This window comes from Panulirus ornatus, chromosome 28 (assembly GCF_036320965.1).
Source record: "Panulirus ornatus isolate Po-2019 chromosome 28, ASM3632096v1, whole genome shotgun sequence".
In the NCBI taxonomy this organism is placed as follows: domain Eukaryota; kingdom Metazoa; phylum Arthropoda; class Malacostraca; order Decapoda; family Palinuridae; genus Panulirus; species Panulirus ornatus.
This window is the reverse complement of record NC_092251.1, coordinates 5,310,567-5,332,500: the sequence shown is the minus strand read 5'-3', so window position 1 is coordinate 5,332,500 and position 21,934 is coordinate 5,310,567. Positions and strand designations below refer to the sequence as shown.

At 42.8% G+C, this 21,934-nt stretch overlaps 1 protein-coding gene across 1 annotated transcript in view; it reads right to left on the bottom strand.

Annotated features, from left to right (window-relative positions):
* The window catches only part of Cont (Contactin), a 264,268-nt gene that overhangs the window by 153,009 nt on the left and 89,325 nt on the right, over window positions 1–21,934 (bottom strand). The window lies entirely within an intron of this gene.

Here is a 21,934-nt window from a genome sequence, read left to right as displayed (position 1 = left end):
GTTCTCTCTACTGCTTCCCTTTGATTCATAACCATCCAGTTCCCCGAGTGTCCACAAGGTTAAATATATATTTGACGTAGGTCAACTCCTATTGTTGTGGCTCTCGACCTCTGAGTACGTAAAGGGGGAGAGGAGGAAGAGGAGGAAGAGGAGGAGGAGGAGGAGGAAGAGGAGGAGAGGGGAAGGGGGTGGTTTAATAAGGCCACGATGGGGGAAATCAACGAAAAAAAAAAAAAAAGAGAAATCGACTCGCGGTAAAAAGTTGGACCAAAGCCTGTGTTAATGAGTGAAGCTCGGCCCAGGGGTCGCTCCACTTTGCCAAACTATCGCAGAATTTGTACAAAACTTAATTAGCGAGTAAACTTTGCAGGGAGCGTTTTATCTATAGACGTTTTCGTATATGTAGAATACACAAATATATTTCCTTTTTCTTTCCCCCCTTCTCTCTCTCTCTGAATCTTCGGCCTGGCCAGGAGAGAGTAAACTTTGCAGGGAGCGTTTGCTCTATAGACGCTTTCGTATATGTAGAATACACAAATATATTTCCTTTTTCTTTCCCCCCCTTCTCTCTCTCTCTCTCTCTCTCTCTCTCTCTCTCTCTCTCTCTCTCTCTCTCTCTCTGAATCTTTGGCCTGGCCAGGAGAGAGTGTTTGAATAATGAATGAAAAGTTGTTGATGTTAATGGTTGCAGATATCTAGCTGGTACTTTGAAGTCATCCTCCTCATCCTCCCCCCATGTATACGATGATGGTGTAACACTCAACCAGGAATAATTAATGAAAGTGAATTATTAAGCAGTGAAATTTCGCCTCGTGCACACTTGCAAGCACTGAAAGGTCACTGCATGTAAACCACCAGTGCAAAACTCATCGTGCATGACGTACAATCTGAACTCATCGTGCATGACGTACAATCTGAACTCATCGTGCATGACGTACAATCGTGTAACTTGTCAACATATCTAAAGATCATTGATTCAGTCGTGTCTCGGCCAGACTAGAGTGTTGGAGGTGGAGGCTGGCACATAACCTGATTAAAACTGTCTGAGTTAATTACCCAGCTCATGGGATACCACGAGACGCCCCACATCTTATCTTCGTCTCATAATCTTTATCGTGGTGCGACACACACACACACACACACACACACACACACACTACATGCGTCGCTTACCTCCTTCCAACACCACGCGTCACAACACCCGTTCTTTCTCAAACCCAAGGATGGGCTGCTGTCTCCACTGGTGTTTTCCCCACACCCCAACATCATCCACCCTCCCGCACACCCTCTCCCTCTCCTGGAAACAACTGAAAAGTCATTAGGAAATATTTTCTGGCCAGCCAGCCAGCCAGCCAGCGTGTTTCACAAGCCAGACCCCCAACATCTCGCGCCACTGCCTCGAGAGGACGAGAAAAAAGGTGACAACACATCGGCCACCTGGTGACACTTTACGTCACTAGCAGCCAATTCTTTCACAATATTTTTTTCTTTCCTTTATCCCTTACAAATCTCTCGCTCTTTCTTTTTTTCAATTTCAAGATCAACATTCTTTTTTAAGATTAACAGATAAAGGAAAGACAACAGATAAAATGGAGAGATTATTCTGTTTCTCTCGTACATATATATATATATATATATATATATATATATATATATATATATATATATATATATATATATATATATATAATATACCAACCTCCTGACATTCTGACAGAAATAGAATCTCACAGAACGCTTGGGCAACACTGCTCGTGGCTCGCATCAGTCAGCGGTATGTGCAACAATAGATTGCGCCTTTGCAACGCGAGAGAAGCCGTACCCAGAAGGACCTCGTAGCGGCGGCCACTGCTTTTGGGAGGCAGACGAAGGAGTGGCGGGGCGACGAAGGACGAAGATTAATTGTTCTCCGCTGTGTAAATTATCACTGAAGTGTGGCCAGGGGTTCGAGGCCAGTGAGGGACACTTGTCGCACACGAATGGCGTATCTGACAATCCCGGATTTCCATTAAAACAAAAGGACATCGACTGGGATGGCCAGGATTCGCATCCTCTTTAAGAGTATCGAACCTCAACGATCCGATGCTGAATACTCTCACATGAATCCTTCCTCCCAATCAATTCATCTATAGTTTCCCGGATCTTTTTTCCTTTTTATACAACTCTTATCGCCTCTGAAAAGTGCGCATCTCCGTATCAGCGAAAGACACACACACACACACACACACACACATACACACACACACACACACACACACACACACACACACACACACACACACACACAGCTTTTGGCAAAGATGTGGAGATTACACATACGACAGATGGGACTACGAGAGAACACAGTAGATTGGAAGGACGTGCCTTCGTCACAGTCCTACTGGATCGTACACCTGAAGCCGTACTGCAAACGTTCATTCCATTGCATCCGCCACAATGTGCCAGGAACGTTCGTAATGCGAGGCTAAACGTTCTGGCGTAAACGGTGTTTTTACACAGAGAAACGTAAGACAAGTGTTTACATACGCATACGTATACCAAACGTTTTACATACGAGAAGAGTGAAAACGTTCCTCACGTATAACAAACGTTTTACATACGAGAAGAGTGAAAACGTTCCTCGCGTATAACAAACGTTTTACATACGAGAAAAGTGAAGACGTTCCTCACGTGTAACAAACGTTTTACATACGAGAAAAGTGAATACACTTCCTCACGTGTAACAAACGTTTTACATACGAGAAAAGTGAAAACGTTCCTCACGTGTAACAAACGTTTTACATACGAGAAAAGTGAACACGTTCCTCACGCACAATAAACGTTAAACGTTCTTTACATTTAATAAACGTTAGATAGATGAGCCACGTTTGGGTGAGGGAGACAGTATAGGAGGAAGACTACAAGGAGAATGAAAGATGGTGTTTTGGTGAGGCGAAGAATTAACTGTGTGCGTGTAGTGACGACATGATGGGGCTTTTGCTTGAGTGATGGGGCGTTGCTTGAGTGATGGGGCGCTGCTTGAGTGATGGGGCGTTGCTCGAGTGATGGGGCGCTGCTTGGGTAATGCTTTCCTCAAACGCGCATCCGGGGAGAGGAAGGTGTGTCGAAAGTCAGGAAGCGCGAGGCATCTGGGTCAGGTGAACGCATTAGAGTGAGAGAGAGAGAGAGAGAGAGAGAGAGAGAGAGAGAGAGAGAGAGAGAGAGAGAGAGAGAGAGAGAGAGAGAGAGAGAGCAAAGAAGGTATGGGAGAACTAGATAATGATAATGATGATGATAATAATAATAATAATAATAATAATAATAATAATAATAATAATAATAATAAAGTCTCAGTGTTGCCATAAGATGGCCACACAATTCAACGAAACATTCTACCTCTCGTGTTTTTGTAAACTATCAAAATGCCTCGTATATTCCCAGAATGTTTCGCTTCCCACAGTGTCGGCCACGAGAAAGTAAAGCCTTCAAATCGTAAGCAGACCGCTACCTTAATACATATATTGCCAATAAACCCAAGTATTAAACCCGAGTATAAAACCATCCAGGCTAAACCTTGTTATTCTGAGCAATTCCACAAATTAATTTCATTTTTCAATTTGTTTAATCAGCGAGCGTTGCCTTCTAGTGTCATGGCCAAATGGGGTCAGGTGAGGTGAGCGGAGCCAGCAATACCCAATGGCAATGGGGTGGGCGAAGTCGTTGAAATTGGCCTCCACAGAATCACTCGCTGTTTACACCAATTAGGCGAGGGATATTTATATGGTATTTGCTTTCACACGATGGCACGGGCCATAGGTGAGATGGCCTGGAACACCCCCCCCCCCCCCCAGTGGCCCGACACTCGCCTCTCAGGTCAAAGGTCAGGACTGTCTGTTGCTGTCTGAATTCCATCGTATATCTGTCTCATTTCAAGTGATAGAAGTCACCACACACCGTCCATATTCAAGACAGAGACACATGCAATCATTGGTGTTATTTGCTCTAATATTAATCACCACTGTTAATATCTATAATATTAATCACCAGTGTTAATATCTATAATATTAATCGCCAGTGTTAATATCTATAATATTAATCACCAGTGTTAATATCTATAATATTAATCACCAGTGTTAATATCTATAATATTAATCACCAGTGTTAATATCTATAATATTAATCACCAGTGTTAATATCTATAATATTAATCACCAGTGTTAATATCTATAATATTAATCACCAGTGTTAATATCTATAATATTAATCACCAGTGTTAATATCTATATTAATCACCAGTGTTAATATCTATAATATTAATCGCCAGTGTTAATATCTATAATATTAATCACCAGTGTTAATATCTATAACATTAATCACCAGTGTTAATATCTATAATATTAATCACCAGTGTTAATATCTATAATATTAATCGCCAGTGTTAATATCTATAATATTAATCACCAGTGTTAATATCTATAATATTAATCACCAGTGTTAATACCTATAATATTAATCACCAGTGTTAATACCTATAATATTAATCACCAGTGTTAATATCTATAATATTAATCACCAGTGTTAATATCTATACTATTAATCACCAGTGTTAATATCTATAATATCAATCACCAGTGTTAATATCTATAATATTAATCACCAGTGTTGATATCTATAATATCAATCACCAGTGTTAATATCTATAATATTAATCACCAGTGTTAATATCTATAATATTAATCACCAGTGTTAATATCTATAATATTAATCACCAGTGTTAATATCTATAATATTAATCACCAGTGTTAATACCTATAATATTAATCGCCAGTGTTGATAACTCCAGTATTAATCGCCGGTGTTATTTACTCGTATCAAGAAATATTTAATACAGTCAAACCATCATCTCCTTTTTCATACCTAATAGTCATATCTTCCTTTAGAAAAGGTTTGTGCGTGTTTGTGTGTGTGTGTGTGTGTGTGTGTGTGTGTGTGTGTGTGTGTGTGTGTGTGTGTGTCTGTGTGTGTGTCTGTGTGTGTGTGTGTGAGTGTGTGTGTGTGTGGAGGCTACGATAAGAATTCTTACATCTTTCCTTGACCTTCGGGTTTAGAATCTCCAATATCTTCTCGGCTTTTGACACAGCAATTTCCCTAGTGGGGGCTGGAGGCGTTCCCCCCACTGGATATAAACTAGCTTGCACGGCAGGTAATACCGCTGCAGCGCACCACTGGACGTATAATACCACGATATATTTTCCTCGAGCCTTGTCCTTGGTAACTGTGGCCCTCGTCCGTATTACCTCTTCACTGGTACATGTGGGTCATTCCTTGTACCTTGTCCTTAGCATTTGAGCTCCCCGTGTTGCATCGTCCTCGGTACTTGTGGCTCGTCCTTGTACTTAGACCGTAGTACCTGCTCTTCCCTGTGTACCTCGTCCTTGATACCTGCTCCTCCCCCACGTACCTCGGCCTTGTCACTTGTAGTCCTTAACTTGTAACTTACCTACGCACCAATCACACCTTCTTATCATTAAGGGATAAAGGACCCATGAACTCTGTTATTATTACCATTAATTGACTAGAATGCCTGGTAATTAGTGTGTTGATATACCATCCATTAGAATTAAACAGTTCATAGCCAAATCATTTACTCAGATGGACGTTTGTTCGCTATATGTGTATATAGCTATATAGAACCATAGACCACCTTCAGAACATCGGGAAAGCGAACACAAGATCGAGTCTGCTCCCAGGACCTACGTCTGTACCCATCGGATCATTACACACCCAACAACCTACACAGACAGACAGACAGACAGACAGACAGAGGCTCAGGGTGACGGTACAGCAAGCTGTCAAAGACAGACAGACAAACAGACAGATTCTCAGGGTGACGGTACAGCAAGCTGTCAAAGACAGACAGATAGACAGAGGCTCAGGGTGACGGTACAGCAAGCTGTCAAAGACAGACAGATAGACAGAGGCTCAGGGTACCGGTATAGCAGGCTGTCACAAGACACAACTACAGAGGTCCGAGAAGAGGAGGAGGAGGAGGAGGCAGGAGGAGGAGGAGGAGGAGGAGGAGGAGATGGTTCTCGACCAACCAACGGAGACAAAGTGAAGGCTTATCATCACAGCTTTACCTTGCATTATTCACCCACTCAATATCCACTAGCACCAGAGCCAGGCGCAAGAGGCACTACTGGCGTGTAGAATGGCTCTAAAGTGCCTCTCTCTCGGGGGTAGATTGGCACTAAAGTGGCTCCTACTGCTGTGCTGGAGAATGGTGCCTCATACTCTATTCTGCTGAGTACAGGGCTCGTAGAAATGTGGCGGAGTTGCTCAAACAAATGTGAAGGTGTCGTAAAACCTACCTTGAATCGTCGCTTGGAAAAGCAGCTAAGTTCGAAGACGTGTGTTTACAAAGGTGCTAAACTCGTAGATGTCGCTAAGTTGCTATGCTCGTAGATGTTCCTGTAGATGTCGCTGAACTCTGTAGAAGACGTCGTTATCAAAGTCGCTAGACTTGAGGGGATGTCGCTACAAAAAGTCGCTAATCTCGTAGATGTCGCTCTAAAAGTCGTCTCTAAATTCGCAGACGTCGCTCCGAAATGTCGCCAGGGAAACGAATTACCTCTTTATATACAGAAATATCACTTTTATCACATGTATTACGCAAGGTATTCATTCAAACTCAAGTCACATCGCAGATCAAGGAACGCTCCTCCTCCTAACCTCTGTACCCAAATCAGCGCCACGGCAATACTTGATCTGGACGCAGCTCGCTTCTTGTGAGCGTCTTTTGCTTCCGCTGGATGATCAGGAGACTCTTCCAAGCCAGTCCACACCCCTCTCTCTGACAGCTCGTTAATCTGGCATCATCTGCGTCGCTTTGAGCCACTACGACCGTCATCCGCTATTAAAAATGTCTCCCAGACTAGTCCTCTTCCTTTCTACGAATCACGACCGAGTTCTCTGGGCTCTGTCGTTGAGAATAAACGACCCAAGTAAACGACTCGAGTAAACGACTCGTTAAACGACTCTTGATGCTAATTTTGGTGTTCCATTGTGTTGCGACGTGTTGATTCTTTTCCTCCAGTGTGACTTGTCCTTTTGCTGGTAATTCTGTGCACTTACAACCCTTATAAATTTCGTTCGCCAGCGGGTTTGGTTGTTGTGATGCGAGTCTTATGGAAACACAGTGTTCTGACGGCTCCGGCTGGGGCTCAAGAGGGGGTAGACGTGATTTGCCGTCAGAATATAATTCAGGTGTTGTTCGAACCTTGACGTTGATGGCCTTTGACCCCTGATCCTTATTAGGTAAAGTCAAAAGCCAGGCCATCATGTCGTCAGGGTCGTACTGTTGTGATCCAGGGTCGTACTGTCGTGTTCAAGGGTCGTACAGTCGTACTCCAGGGCCGTACCGTCGTACTCAAGGGTCGTACCGTCGTACTCAAGGGTCGTACCGTCGTATTCAAGATATTTAAACAATGAATCCATTGCCTCAACACAGCTCATATAATCACCAGCTATTTTCTGTTTTTCCCGGTGAAGTTAGACGTGTGTGTGTGTGTGTGTGTGTGTGTGTGTGTGTGTGTGTGTGTCGCTGTTGTCTCCACGTCATTACCATGTAATTACGGGGTAATTAACGCTTTGTGTAATACAGGAGCATTTCTTACGGGAATGACGGGGCGTGGGTGATTAAGCGGTGATTACCACGCTCTTGCCAGAAACGCATCATTGCCACGGCTGCTAAAACAAGCAGGCGAGGCCACTCCTTAAGCTTTAGACGACACAAGTAGTTGTTAAGCTTTATTAAGCTTTCAAGCTTACCCAAGCCCCTCCTCCAGACTGCTCTCAAGGCCGGCCAACTACGTTCCTCCACCACTCTCTCCCCCAGGTTGCCGGTGTTCCTCCACCACTCTCCCCAAGGTTGCTGGTGTTCCTCCACCACTCTCCCCCCAAGGCCATACCTGCTCCTCCACCACTCTCCCCCCCAGGCCATACCTGTTCCTCCAACACCCTCCCCAGTTCACACACGTTTACAGACTTCCGATCTGCATCCTGATGCCATGAGAGAGAGAGAGAGAGAGAGAGAGAGAGAGAGAGAGAGAGAGAGAGAGAGAGAGAGAGAGAGAGAGAGAGAGAGAGAGAGAGAGAGAGAGAGAGGAAAACGTGTCGTTTTAATACACGAAGCTGAGGGAAAGTGTATCCTAGAACTCATAACGGCAACAAATCCCCCCCCTCTCCCTCCCTCTCGAGCTGGGGGGGAAGGGGGGGGGGGATTTATCACAGCCGTGTTGCCGGAATTTCATTAAATATGAAGTGACTCGATATTGCAACTTAACCGAAGCGTTATCTCATAAGCATTCCAGGCCGTGCGTGAGTGTGTGTGTGTGTGTGTGTGTGTTGATAGATAGATAGATAGATAGATAGATAGATAGATAGATAGATAGATAGATAGATAGATAGATAGATAGATAGATAGATAGATAGATAGATAGATAGATAGATAGATAGATAGATAGATAGATAGATAGATAGATAGATAGATAGATAGATAGATAGATAGATAGATAGATAGATAGATAGATAGATAGATAGATAGATAGATAGATAGATAGATAGATAGATAGATAGATAGATAGATAGATAGATAGATAGATAGATAGATAGATAGATAGATAGATAGATAGATAGATAGATAGATAGATAGATAGATAGATAGATAGATAGATAGATAGATAGATAGATAGATAGATAGATAGATAGATAGATAGATAGATAGATAGATAGATAGATAGATAGATAGATAGATAGATAGATAGATAGATAGATAGATAGATAGATAGATAGATAGATAGATAGATAGATAGATAGATAGATAGATAGATAGATAGATAGATAGATAGATAGATAGATAGATAGATAGATAGATAGATAGATAGATAGATAGATAGATAGATAGATAGATAGATAGATAGATAGATAGATAGATAGATAGATAGATAGATAGATAGATAGATAGATAGATAGATAGATAGATAGATAGATAGATAGATAGATAGATAGATAGATAGATAGATAGATAGATAGATAGATAGATAGATAGATAGATAGATAGATAGATAGATAGATAGATAGATAGATAGATAGATAGATAGATAGATAGATAGATAGATAGATAGATAGATAGATAGATAGATAGATAGATAGATAGATAGATAGATAGATAGATAGATAGATAGATAGATAGATAGATAGATAGATAGATAGATAGATAGATAGATAGATAGATAGATAGATAGATAGATAGATAGATAGATAGATAGATAGATAGATAGATAGATAGATAGATAGATAGATAGATAGATAGATAGATAGATAGATAGATAGATAGATAGATAGATAGATAGATAGATAGATAGATAGATAGATAGATAGATAGATAGATAGATAGATAGATAGATAGATAGATAGATAGATAGATAGATAGATAGATAGATAGATAGATAGATAGATAGATAGATAGATAGATAGATAGATAGATAGATAGATAGATAGATAGATAGATAGATAGATAGATAGATAGATAGATAGATAGATAGATAGATAGATAGATAGATAGATAGATAGATAGATAGATAGATAGATAGATAGATAGATAGATAGATAGATAGATAGATAGATAGATAGATAGATAGATAGATAGATAGATAGATAGATAGATAGATAGATAGATAGATAGATAGATAGATAGATAGATAGATAGATAGATAGATAGATAGATAGATAGATAGATAGATAGATAGATAGATAGATAGATAGATAGATAGATAGATAGATAGATAGATAGATAGATAGATAGATAGATAGATAGATAGATAGATAGATAGATAGATAGATAGATAGATAGATAGATAGATAGATAGATAGATAGATAGATAGATAGATAGATAGATAGATAGATAGATAGATAGATAGATAGATAGATAGATAGATAGATAGATAGATAGATAGATAGATAGATAGATAGATAGATAGATAGATAGATAGATAGATAGATAGATAGATAGATAGATAGATAGATAGATAGATAGATAGATAGATAGATAGATAGATAGATAGATAGATAGATAGATAGATAGATAGATAGATAGATAGATAGATAGATAGATAGATAGATAGATAGATAGATAGATAGATAGATAGATAGATAGATAGATAGATAGATAGATAGATAGATAGATAGATAGATAGATAGATAGATAGATAGATAGATAGATAGATAGATAGATAGATAGATAGATAGATAGATAGATAGATAGATAGATAGATAGATAGATAGATAGATAGATAGATAGATAGATAGATAGATAGATAGATAGATAGATAGATAGATAGATAGATAGATAGATAGATAGATAGATAGATAGATAGATAGATAGATAGATAGATAGATAGATAGATAGATAGATAGATAGATAGATAGATAGATAGATAGATAGATAGATAGATAGATAGATAGATAGATAGATAGATAGATAGATAGATAGATAGATAGATAGATAGATAGATAGATAGAGATAGATAGATAGATAGATACAGAGAGAGAGAGAGAGAGAGAGAGAGAGAGAGAGAGAGAGAGAGAGAGAGAGAGAGAGAGAGAGAGAGAGAGAGAGAGAGAGAGAATTTTGGTGCCTCCATCAGGTTCTCTCTCTCTCTCTCTCTCTCTCTCTCCCTCTCTCTCTCTCTCTCTCTCTCTCCCTCTCTCTCTCTCTCTCTCTCTCTCTCTCTCTCTCTCTCTCTCTCTCTCATACTCTTCTCGCTCTCTGTAGAGTCCACCATTAATCATCATTCATGAATGATAATTTCTTGTGACCTGATTATGCACATCCCTCTCTCTTCCCTTACCCATCTGCCTCCCTTTCTTCCAACTTGCCCATCACCGCATTTGCTTACCTTCCTATTTACTCTTACCCAAGTTATTGATATAAATTCATATTTACTTTCTTACACGTCTGATAACTTATCTGCTTTCTGCAATACTTTTATCTACTTAATTCATCATATATCTATCTATCTACCTTCATGATTACTTAAATACTTGCCTCATTGCATCTTTACCTGCATGACCAATTTTTTCCTTACTTACTTATTTGCCATGTTGATGAGGCTGTCATGAGGTGTAATAAAGGAGGAGAGGAGGAGGAGGAGGAAGAGGATGGTGAAGTAGCTGTCTTCGTAGCAGTGCCGGCCGGCAGGCTGACGCGGGGCCAAAAATGGACCAGGTTCGAACCGGCGACACCACAATGAGAGATGACACGTAGTGGGGGAAGGGGGAAGGGGGGGGGGGAGGAAGGGGTGAGGGGAAGAAATCAGGTAAGAGGGTTGAATTTGACGACAGTGGCAGAGAGAGAGAGAGAGAGAGAGAGAGAGAGAGAGAGAGAGAGAGAGAGAGAGAGAGAGAGAGAGAGAGAGAGAGAGAGAGAGAGAGCACTGTTGCCAGCGAAGACAGGCCGCTCAGCAGCAGCAGCCGATGGCCAGTGACAATGTTGCCAAGTCAGAGAAGCGCACTCGCGCGTGTGTGTGTGTGTGTGTGTGTGTGTGTGTGTGTGTGTGTGTGTGTGTGTGTGTGTGTAGGACACATATTGCCAACACAAGCGTCATACCTCCGTGTCATAAAAAGGCAAGAAATACATTCTGGAGTGATAGTGTGGGCTGTAATGGAGTGGTAGACTGGAGGATTTAATGATATTGGAGGGAGGAACGTGCAAATCATAAATTCCTAAATAGATAATACACGACAAAGCAGCTAATTAGCATGTGTGTCAAGCTTAACCTAGTGGTACGATAATAACACATCGTATTTACATGTTCAAACAAAGCCAACAAAAAACGCCAAAGAAAAGGAGGTATGAGAAGTTTTGAAAGTGAGTGAACCAAATATTTCCGAGTTCACATATACATTTTCGAATTCTAATCAAGTTCAAAAATTCTAAATGTTACCTATATATTTACATCGGATCATGCTTTGCTTGTTTTACATGTTCGGTATGCAAATTAGCATCGCCTGCGGTACCAATGATAGAATATATTAAACAGTTTTCTGTTTTGATCATCAGTTTGTTTTCTGTGTCCAATATTTTCTCTCTCTAAGTTTATGCAGCTTCAAAAAAAAAAGATGTTCATTGAGCCAGCAAAAGTAATTATCCCGGAATGAATATGGATGAACAGCCGGGGTGTGTCTGTGATCATGTATGCGTATGTAATTAACCATGTGTACAGTATGAGTAGGTAGTTCTACCCTGGTCTCATTATCATACAACTGTTTTTCAATATTTTGTATAATGTCTGCATTCACGCTTTCATCACTTGGTTCATTCCATAAACTTCATTCATTTCATATATATATATATATATTATTATTTTTATTATTATACTTTGTCGCTGTCTCCCGCGTTTGCGAGGTAGCGAAGGAAACAGACGAAAAAAATGGCCAACCCACCCCCATTACACATGTATATACATACGTCCACACTCGCAATTACATACCTACACAGCTTTCCATGGTACCCCAGCGCTTCACATGCCTTGATTCAATCACTACAGACGTCAATACATATATATATATATATATATATATATATATATATATATATATATATATATATATATATATATCTTTTCTTTCAAACTATTCGTCATTTCCCGCGTTAGCGAGGTAGCGTTAAGAACAGAGGACTGGGCCTTTGAAGGAATATCCTCACCTGGCCCCCCTTCTCCGTTCCTTCTTTTGGAAAATTAAAAAAATAATGAGGGGGAGGGTTTCCAGCCCCACGCTCCCTCCCCATATTGTCGCCTCCTACAACACGCAGGGAATACGTGGGAAGTATTCTTTCTCCCCTATCCCCAGGGATAATATATATATATATATATATATATATATATATATATATATATATATATATATATATATATATATATATATATACTTCTGATAGATACCGTCTTGCTTAAATTGGTTTATTGCGATGTGTGAGTGTGGCTTTGACATGTTAATTACCGGCCTGACATTTAGCGCTGAACATTACTACTCCTACAGACAGGCAGACAAACACACACACACACACACACACACACACACACACACACACACACACACACACACACAAACACAAACATCTTCCCGAGCAAAGAGGAAAGGAGAGCCAGAGAAGAAGAAGAAAAAAAATGTCAGGAGACGTACACTTGACGCGATGGACAAGTCATACTCAGGTGTAGGAAGAAGAAAAGTCAGGAGACACCTGGGATGGTTTCTTAGGGCGACGTTCCTGAGGCGATGTGTAGCGTAATGGGTCTTCAAGCAGGTCAGGATGTTCCGTCTTAACGAGAGAGAGTGTCATTAAGCAGGTCACGATGCTCCGTCTTAACGAGAGATTGTCGGTTACGGAACCGAGATACATTCTCTGAACATGGAAAAAAAAAGTTCTGAGTGTTTTGAGACTGATGTTCTTGACAATGTACCATTACTTCTCAAAACTTCTCATACGCTTTTTCCAAATCCATGAATTGCTTCAGGCAAATCCCCTAGCTTCCCCCCAGGAGTTTCTCACACACAAATTCTTCAAAGCAAACACCTGCTGGTCCACACACACACACACACACACACACACACACACACACACACTCCTGAAGCCTTCCTTCCCCTAACCAGAGCTCTTCCATACACCACACCAGACGGACGTGTTGGAAATGGAAAGCTTGCTTTGAGGACAACATGTGTGGGGTTAGACGAAGCGATCCTCCAAGGAATGACACTGCAATCAAAAGTTGTGGTATGAAACGTAATCTTATTACGGGAACCGACCAGAGTGCGTTGATGTGGTATGGAGAAATAGAGAGGATGAGCGATGAGAGATTGACTATCAGGATCCGCGTGTCAGATGAAGTGGCCAATACAGATGATGGAACGGTGTCCTGAGGCTTCGCTGAGGATCTCTGGTTTCGGCATTCTGTTCGTGACAGACTGAGTCCGAATGTGTACAAATGGGGCCGTTGTTTTCTCTCGACCTTGCGCTACCTCTCTGAGGCGGGAGAGAAAATCATGTACGAAAAAAAAAAAAAAAGAAATGTAAATTCCCTGAGGAATGCAACAAACAACTACTTCCGCTGCTGACCAATAGCAAAGCCTCCGGCTACGACTTTTACACAGGGGCTGGGGGAGAGGGTTATAATCTGTCTCTTTATATACAACATGGAATGAACGCCAGGAAAGAGAAAAAGAAAAAAAATCGCGCCAACACAAGACACAATATCCACCAAGTCCCAGCAAAAGGAAGAGGAAAAAAAAAAAAATTTCCTGCCTCTGAATTTTCAGAGCGAAGGAACCGAAGAGACAGCGGAACGACGTAGATAAAAGGAGAAGAAAAATACGAGCGTCAGAGACGACACGCTTCTCGGAAAACGTGCGTCATAGAGATGGTTCGTCACGCGAATCGTGCGTCACAGAAGGTGGTCGCTGCATTGTTGTTTTGTCACGTCTGGTGACAGACCATAGGAGCTTTTACTCATCATAAAGACTCTTACTCATGTGATTATTATTCCCTTTTTCTCCTTAACTGATGGAAGATAAAATGCAGAAGAAACTCAAGTGAGTTTTCAAATGAGTTCGAAAAAATGCAAAAGAATATAACATCTATGAACAGACAGACACTAACTCTTATGCAAACAGACACCATCAACAGACGCTTATCCTTCAACAGACGACCTAACCCTTAAGGTTTAGGTCAAAGGCCAGGCTCTCGTGCCCAAGGGCTGCACCGTCGTACTCAAGGGTCGTGTACTGTCGTGCTCAAGGGTCGTACCGTCGTGCTCAAGGGTCATACCGTCGTGCTCAAGGGTCGTGTACCGTCGTGCTCAGGGGTCGTAACGTCGTGCTCAAGGGTCACACCGTCGTGCTCAAGGGTCGTACCGTCGTGCTCAAGGATCGTACCGTCGTGCTCAAGGGTCGTACCGTCGTGCTCAAGGATCGTATCGTCGTGCTCAAGGGTCGTGTACCGTCGTGCTCAAGGGTCGTATCGTCGTGCTCAAGGGTCGTGTACCGTCGTGCTTAAAGGGTCGTACCGTCGTGCTCAAGGGTCGTACCTTCGTGCTCACAAAAGCTCACATCCACAACAACATATAATCCTCGATGCATCGAGACATCTTCCTATATTTGTCGTCTCGTGGGATCTTCCTCACACCGTCTCTGTCTAGGTTCATTCCGTGTCTCAGTCCCCCTGTTATCTCTCGTTCTGATCCCTCAATTGTCACCTCATTTGGTTCATTCCTATTTTTCGTCTCTCTTTTGACGATGAGAGAACTAAATTGCCTTTTTGTGGGGCACAAGAAATCATATATATATATATATATATATATATATATATATATATATATATATATATATATATATATATATATATATATATATATATATATATATATATATTGAAAGAATATCTCAACGTGATGGGGATGCCAAAACCAATTTAGAAGGTGCAATTGACAGATAACAAGAACGTAATCAAGAGACACACACATATATAAGTCATCATCGGAAAGCTGTTCACGTCCTATATCACAACAACAACAACAACAACAACAACAACAACAGCAGCGAGAGTCTCTGCTTCTCATGTGTGGTCACCGCGCTTGAAGAAACACAAAGAGCTCACAGAGAAGGTCTGGAGGAGAGACGCCTGTACTAATCAGGTCTCCATCTCGCTGGGAACCTACAACCCTTTGGTATAAATCTATCAACATTGCGGATCTTCCATGTGGCATTCGTTCCAGGATTCGGATGTTGCTCTACGCCCAGCATAAATATATACATTTCAATACACATTTGGTTTTTCAGCGTGAAAATATAAACTAAACGAAAGAATGAGTGAATGAGGCATAAAAATCCAGTAATTCTTACTCCATGGTAAATTTATACCAGTAATAAGTATTAAGAATATTATGTATATATATAAATTTTGAACAAAAAAAAAAACAGTGTTCTCTTTTCATCAAACATGAGAAGAGGAAAAGACTCAATCCCACCAACTGAAATCAAACTTTAATATGTAAAGCTGGAGCAGATGGTAATAAAATGGCTCATTCTCTCATTAAATGGTGGAAAAAAGAAAAAAAATTAGAGGAAAAAAAAGAGAGACAGATTGAGCAAAAATCTGATATATCCATTTGCGGGGGAAAATGTGAGTAATGAAATCAAAAGGGGAAATTAACGGAAAATTAATAAATGGTGATAAATTGTGTATGACCAGTTGTAATCTCCGTCCTTCCCCCTCTCTCTCTCTCTGTCTTTCCCCCCTCTCTCTCTCTCTCTCTCTGTCTTCCCCCCTCTCTCTCTCTGTCTTTCCCCCCTCTCTCTCTCTCTCTCTCTGTCTTCCCCCCCCTCTCTCTCTCTGTCTTTCCCCCCCCCCTCTCTCTCTCTCTCTCTCTCTCTCTCTCTCTGTGTCTTCCCCCCCCCTCTCTCTCTCTCTCTGTCTTCCCCCCCCCTCTCTCTCTCCCTTCCTCTCTCTTTCTCTCTTTGTCTTCCCCCACTCTCTCTCTCTCTCTCTCTCTCTCTCTCTCTCTCTCTCTCTCTCTCTCTCTCTCTCTCTCTCTCTCTCCCTCCCCCCCCTCTCTCTCTCTCTCTCTCTCTGGAATTGTAATTCATTCATTCATTTCACATTCCCCTCTCCACTTCTCCCCGTTCCTTCCTTCCTTCCTTCCTTCCTTCCTCCTTCTTCCCCAGCATTGTAGCTTCAGCCAGCCAGCCAGCTCGCTGCTATACATACTAACATCCTTGTCAGATAAAACCGTAAAGCCACAGGGATGAGACGAAAGCCTTCCTCCCCGCAGCGGCCGGGAGAACCTTCTCCAAGCGTTACCACCATTATCGTCAACATGAGGAGGAGCAGAAGCAGCAGCAGCAGCGGCGGCAGCAGCACTCGGGTTCCCGAGATCAGCCGAGACCTGAGCTGCTTTTAGACCTAGCTTTCTGAGGAGGAGGAGGAGGAGGAGGAGGAAGAGAAGATGATGAAGAAGAAGAAGAAGAAGAAGAAGAGGAGGAGGAGGAGGAGGAGGAGGAGGAGGAGGAGGAGGAGGAGGAGGAGGAGGAGGAGGAGAAGATGAAGATGAAGATGAAGAACAAGAAGAAGATAACGTGGAAAAGAAAGTCATAAAAACGTTCCCTCAGAAAAACTGTTCAGGATGAGAAAACCAAAGTCGAGGCGGTAGAAAGTTGGGCACTCCAGGCATGTTAGGGAGGTCTCCAGGCACTGTCAAGGGATTCCAGGTATGTCAGGAGATCTCCAGGCACGTCATGGAATCTCCAGACACGTTATGAAATCTCCACACACGTAATGGAATCTCCAGACACGTCAGGGTATCTCCTGGCACGTCATAGAATCTTCAGACACATCAGGGAATCTTGAGGCACGTCAGGGAATCTCCAGACACGCCAGGGAATCTCCAGACACGTCAGGGAATCTCCAAGCACGTCAGGAAATCTCTAGGCACGTCAGAGAATCTCCAGACACGTCAGGGAATCTCGAGGCACGCCAGGGAATCTCTAGACACGCCAGGGAATCTCCAGACACGTCAGGAATCTCCAGCCACGTCAGGAGCTTATAACTCCCCCATACCTTGACCAGACCACCTTATATCCCCCTTTGACCACACGTAAGTGGGTCATGTCTACACGCCATCATTTCAGGCAGGGGAACCCATCACGCACGCCCTCCCCCTCCCTCAGCGTCCGCTCGCAGACGAAGAAGAATACGGGGACGTCATCCTCAGAGACTTTAATCGAGGCTTTTCGTCTCCATTTCTTCGTTTCTCTTCCTCCTCCTCCTCCTCCTCCTCCCACCATCAAGAGTGGCTCCTTACCTACAAGAGGCATAGGTAAGAGGGCTGGCCTCAGCGGCTTCCCCAGGTGACTGAGGCGGGCTAGGACGGGCGAGACGACACGTCGCGACACCCGGGGGTTCAACCGGACGTCATTTTCAGTCGCCGTTGGCCTTCGGGAGGAGGCAGAACACAGCGGACTCCTTCCTCTGCTGTGAGTCGGTGAGACAAGACACTCAGCTTCTCGTTTTCTTGTTGAGTTAACGTTCTTCACGACACCAGAGAGGGATTAGGGTTGTTGCTGACTCTCTCTCTCTCTCTCTCTCTCTCTCTACACACACACACACACACACACACACACACACACACACACACACACACACACACACACACGATAATAACACACGCAGAAAACATACAGATAAATATATGGACAGATATATAGAGATATACATAGATAGATAGACAGATAGCCGATAGGTAGGTAGGTAGGTAGGTAGGTAGGGAGGGAAGGGGAGAGAGAGATAGAGAGAGAGAGAGAGAGAGAGAGAGAGAGAGAGAGAGAGAGAGAGAGAGAGAGAGAGAGAGAGAGAGAGAGAGAGAGAGAGAGAGAGAGAGCACATACACACACACACACACACACACACACACACACACACACACCCTTCACTCACTAGGAGGTCAGACTCATGTTTACATACGTGTCTACGAGACATTAATTTCTATCTTTTACTGACATTTTCTCTTCTTCTTCTTCCTCCCCGTTTGCATAGCGTCGCGGTCATTAAAGCTGGTAGGCGCCGCGTTGGTTTATGGACTCCCTCCCTTAGGGCTCAGTGAGGCTGAGACTGTGCAAGACAAGGCCCTCTGGACGGCAACACATTTCACTTTTTTCCATTTATTTTGCAACGCGGAACATCTGTAAAATATTTGGGATCTCCGGGGAACGAAGCAGCGACTCTCCTTTTTTTTTTTCTCGCTGTAAGGCACAGTTTTCGACAACTGAGGCCCAGGTGTGTGTGTGTGTGTGTGTGTGTGTGTGTGTGTGTGTGTGTGTGTGTGTGTGTGTGTGTGTGCGTGCGGGGGGGGCGGTGGATGGAAAGAGAGCATCAATGTAATTCGATAAGGTAAACTGTTTACGGGAGACGCCAAACGGCCTGCGTCGAAGCTATGAGCAAGTTCGAGATAAACTGTTTTTTTAGAGCAGATGCTTTGGGGGATGGGGGGGGGAGGGAGGGCGTAGGGAGGGATGAGTCGAGTGTACTAAACAGTTTGAGGAAACAGACGCATGTATCATTGCGTACCACGACCCAGATGTGCGTTACCGCTACGCCAAAATGAGGAATGCGTCTTCAGAAAGATCTTCGTCACGTTTGCCTTTTAAAGTATACCTAAAATAACCCCCCTAAAAAAGGCCTTCAATGAAGTGCCCTTGAGGGGAGACGATGGATAAATGCAAACTATGGTTTGAAAAACCTTTGTCACACATGCCTTTGATGAGAACGGCTGGTACGGTTGTATGAACAGTGAAATTAAATGTTTATCAAGCACAAATACCTTGATGACTTTTAAAACATAGTGTTAGGTAGCCTTCCGGGAAAAAAAGGGGGTACGGGGTAAAGGGGGTAGGGGTGTGGAGAGTGAGGGTGGGGAAAAAAAAAGGGTGTGGTAGGTGTGGTGTTGTGTGGTAGGTGTGGTGGTGTGTGGTAGATGTGGGTGGTGTGGTAGGTGTGGAAGTGTGTGGTAGGTGTGGAAGTGTGTGGTAGGTGTGGTGGTGTGTGGTAGATGTGGGTGGTGTGGTAGGTGTGGTGGTGTGTGGAAGGTGTAGAAGTGTGTGGTAGGTGTGGTGGTGTGTGGTAGGTTTGGGAGTGTGTGGTAGATGCGGGTGGTGTGGTAGATGTGGTGGTGTGTGGAAGGTGTAGAAGTGTGTGGTAGGTGTGGTGGTGTGTGGTAGGTTTGGGAGTGTGTGGTAGATGCGGGTGGTGTGGTAGATGTGGGTGGTGTGTGGAAGGTGTAGAAGTGTATGGTAGGTGTGGTGGTGTGTGGTAGGCATGAGAGGTACGTGGATGTAGGGTGAGGCAGGACAAGTAACGAGGAGTGTAAACACCAAGGAAAGCTCTCTCTCTCTCTCTCTCTCTCTCTCTCTCTCTCTCTCTCTCTCTCTCTCTCTCTCTCTCTCTCTCTCTCTCTCTCTCTCTCTGTAATCAGGGACACACCGTCTCTAACCATCCGAACGTCGTGATCTCCAACCCCTTCCGATGACGTAGAACACCGACGCCACATATACGTCAGACAATTCGCGCCACGCGCCACCGAGATGCGCTCGTAGCCATCCCGCCATCACTAGACCCTCCCCTCTCTCTCTCTCTCTGCCTCCTTCCCTCCCTTGAGCATCCTGGCCATGGATGACCCTAAGTAGTTATCTGCGTGGAAAGATAAATATCTTTACCCTCTCAGTCTCTCTTATCTTGGCTGGATGATCAGAACTTTCTCTATGAATCCCTGTGGTTACGACCCTTAGCGGAGTGTAGTTCGGGCGATATATATATATATACACAGACCCAGGTTTTCCCGGAGAGGGGGGGGGAGACCCTCCACCCAACCCTCCCGTGATGTTGACATTAATACGATCTCCTTACTGGATAAAATTGGGCCAATCACGTAGCTTATAGCACCCCGAGTAGGTAGGTCTCCGGACATCGACTTCGTACAAATCGATATCAAAATCACGAACCTATTTTTTTTTTTTTTTACATGATCCAAGCCATACCATGCCATACCACCCCCCTCCCCTTGGTAAAACTCTATGTGTATATGATTAGAACAACATGATTATACAAAGTGGGTATATCAATGATGCATGAGCAGTACGCGCAGTCCATAATTATCATGTCATTATCATTATCAGTTAACCAAAATATGCCATGTAAAACTTGCATCGTTAGAAAACACTCTTCAGTCAAGGGTTCGTCCAGTTTCTGAACTGGTGTTGCTGGTGTTGGGAAATTCTCACATCACAGCAAGAACATACAAGGAAAACACAAAAGGAAAAATTCTAAACCAGAGTTGAAATATATATATATATATATATAAGAACTTCAAACTCCGCCTTCCCTTTTGCCCTTCAAGATGGTCGCAAACCTGCACCACTATCCCTCACGGCTGTGGTCGCCTTCTTGCTCCTCCTCCTCTTCTTGCCAATACTTCACCTCCCTCGCGAATGTTTTGACCTGGTGGACTTGTGTCACGTCACCGCAACCGCGCTGGCTGCACGTTGTGGTTGTATGTACGTGTCCCCCGAGGGCCAGCCATTCCTTATCTTAAGACATCTGTTGTAGAAGTATTCGAGCAGAACGTTTGCAAGGAATAAGACCACTTTGTCTGCCTTTTGCATCGAACCTTTGATGCCAATACACTTCTGCTTGTGAGTATATACTGCCAAACACATGTGCAAAGATCTATATACATAGTAATTGATATATATATATATATATATATATATATATATATATATATATATATATATATATATATATATATATATATATATATATATATATATATATATAAAAGCAGCAGGCTTAGGCTCATCCTTGACACGAAACTTGACTAAATTCTCAGTGGAGGATCACATATGCGCACCCAGACCCCGAGTTCTCACCGTGGAGGATGATATGGTCGCTTCCTCAGGTTCGAGAGGTCGCATGGGGTTCTTCAGGTATAGGTGAGGGGTGTCACCTCCCCATCGTACGAAGGGGTCATAAGGGGGAAACTGTGAAGGGAATTTCTTGAGCTGTAGAATTTACACAGACAGACAGGAGGACCAGTAAACGTTTCTGCCAGTGTAACGTAACGTTTCTGCCAGTGTAACGTAACGTTTCTGTCAGTGGAAAGTAACGTTTCTGTCGGTGGAACGCAATTCTAAGCCATGATGGCCTCAACACGCTACTGCCTCTCTCTCTCTCTCTCTCTCTCTCTCTCTCTCTCTCTCTCTCTCTCTCTCTCTCTCTCTCTCTCTCTCTCCGCTACTGCGGTAATTAATGGTCCAATATGGTCGCGAAACGAGGCTCCTCACTACAGG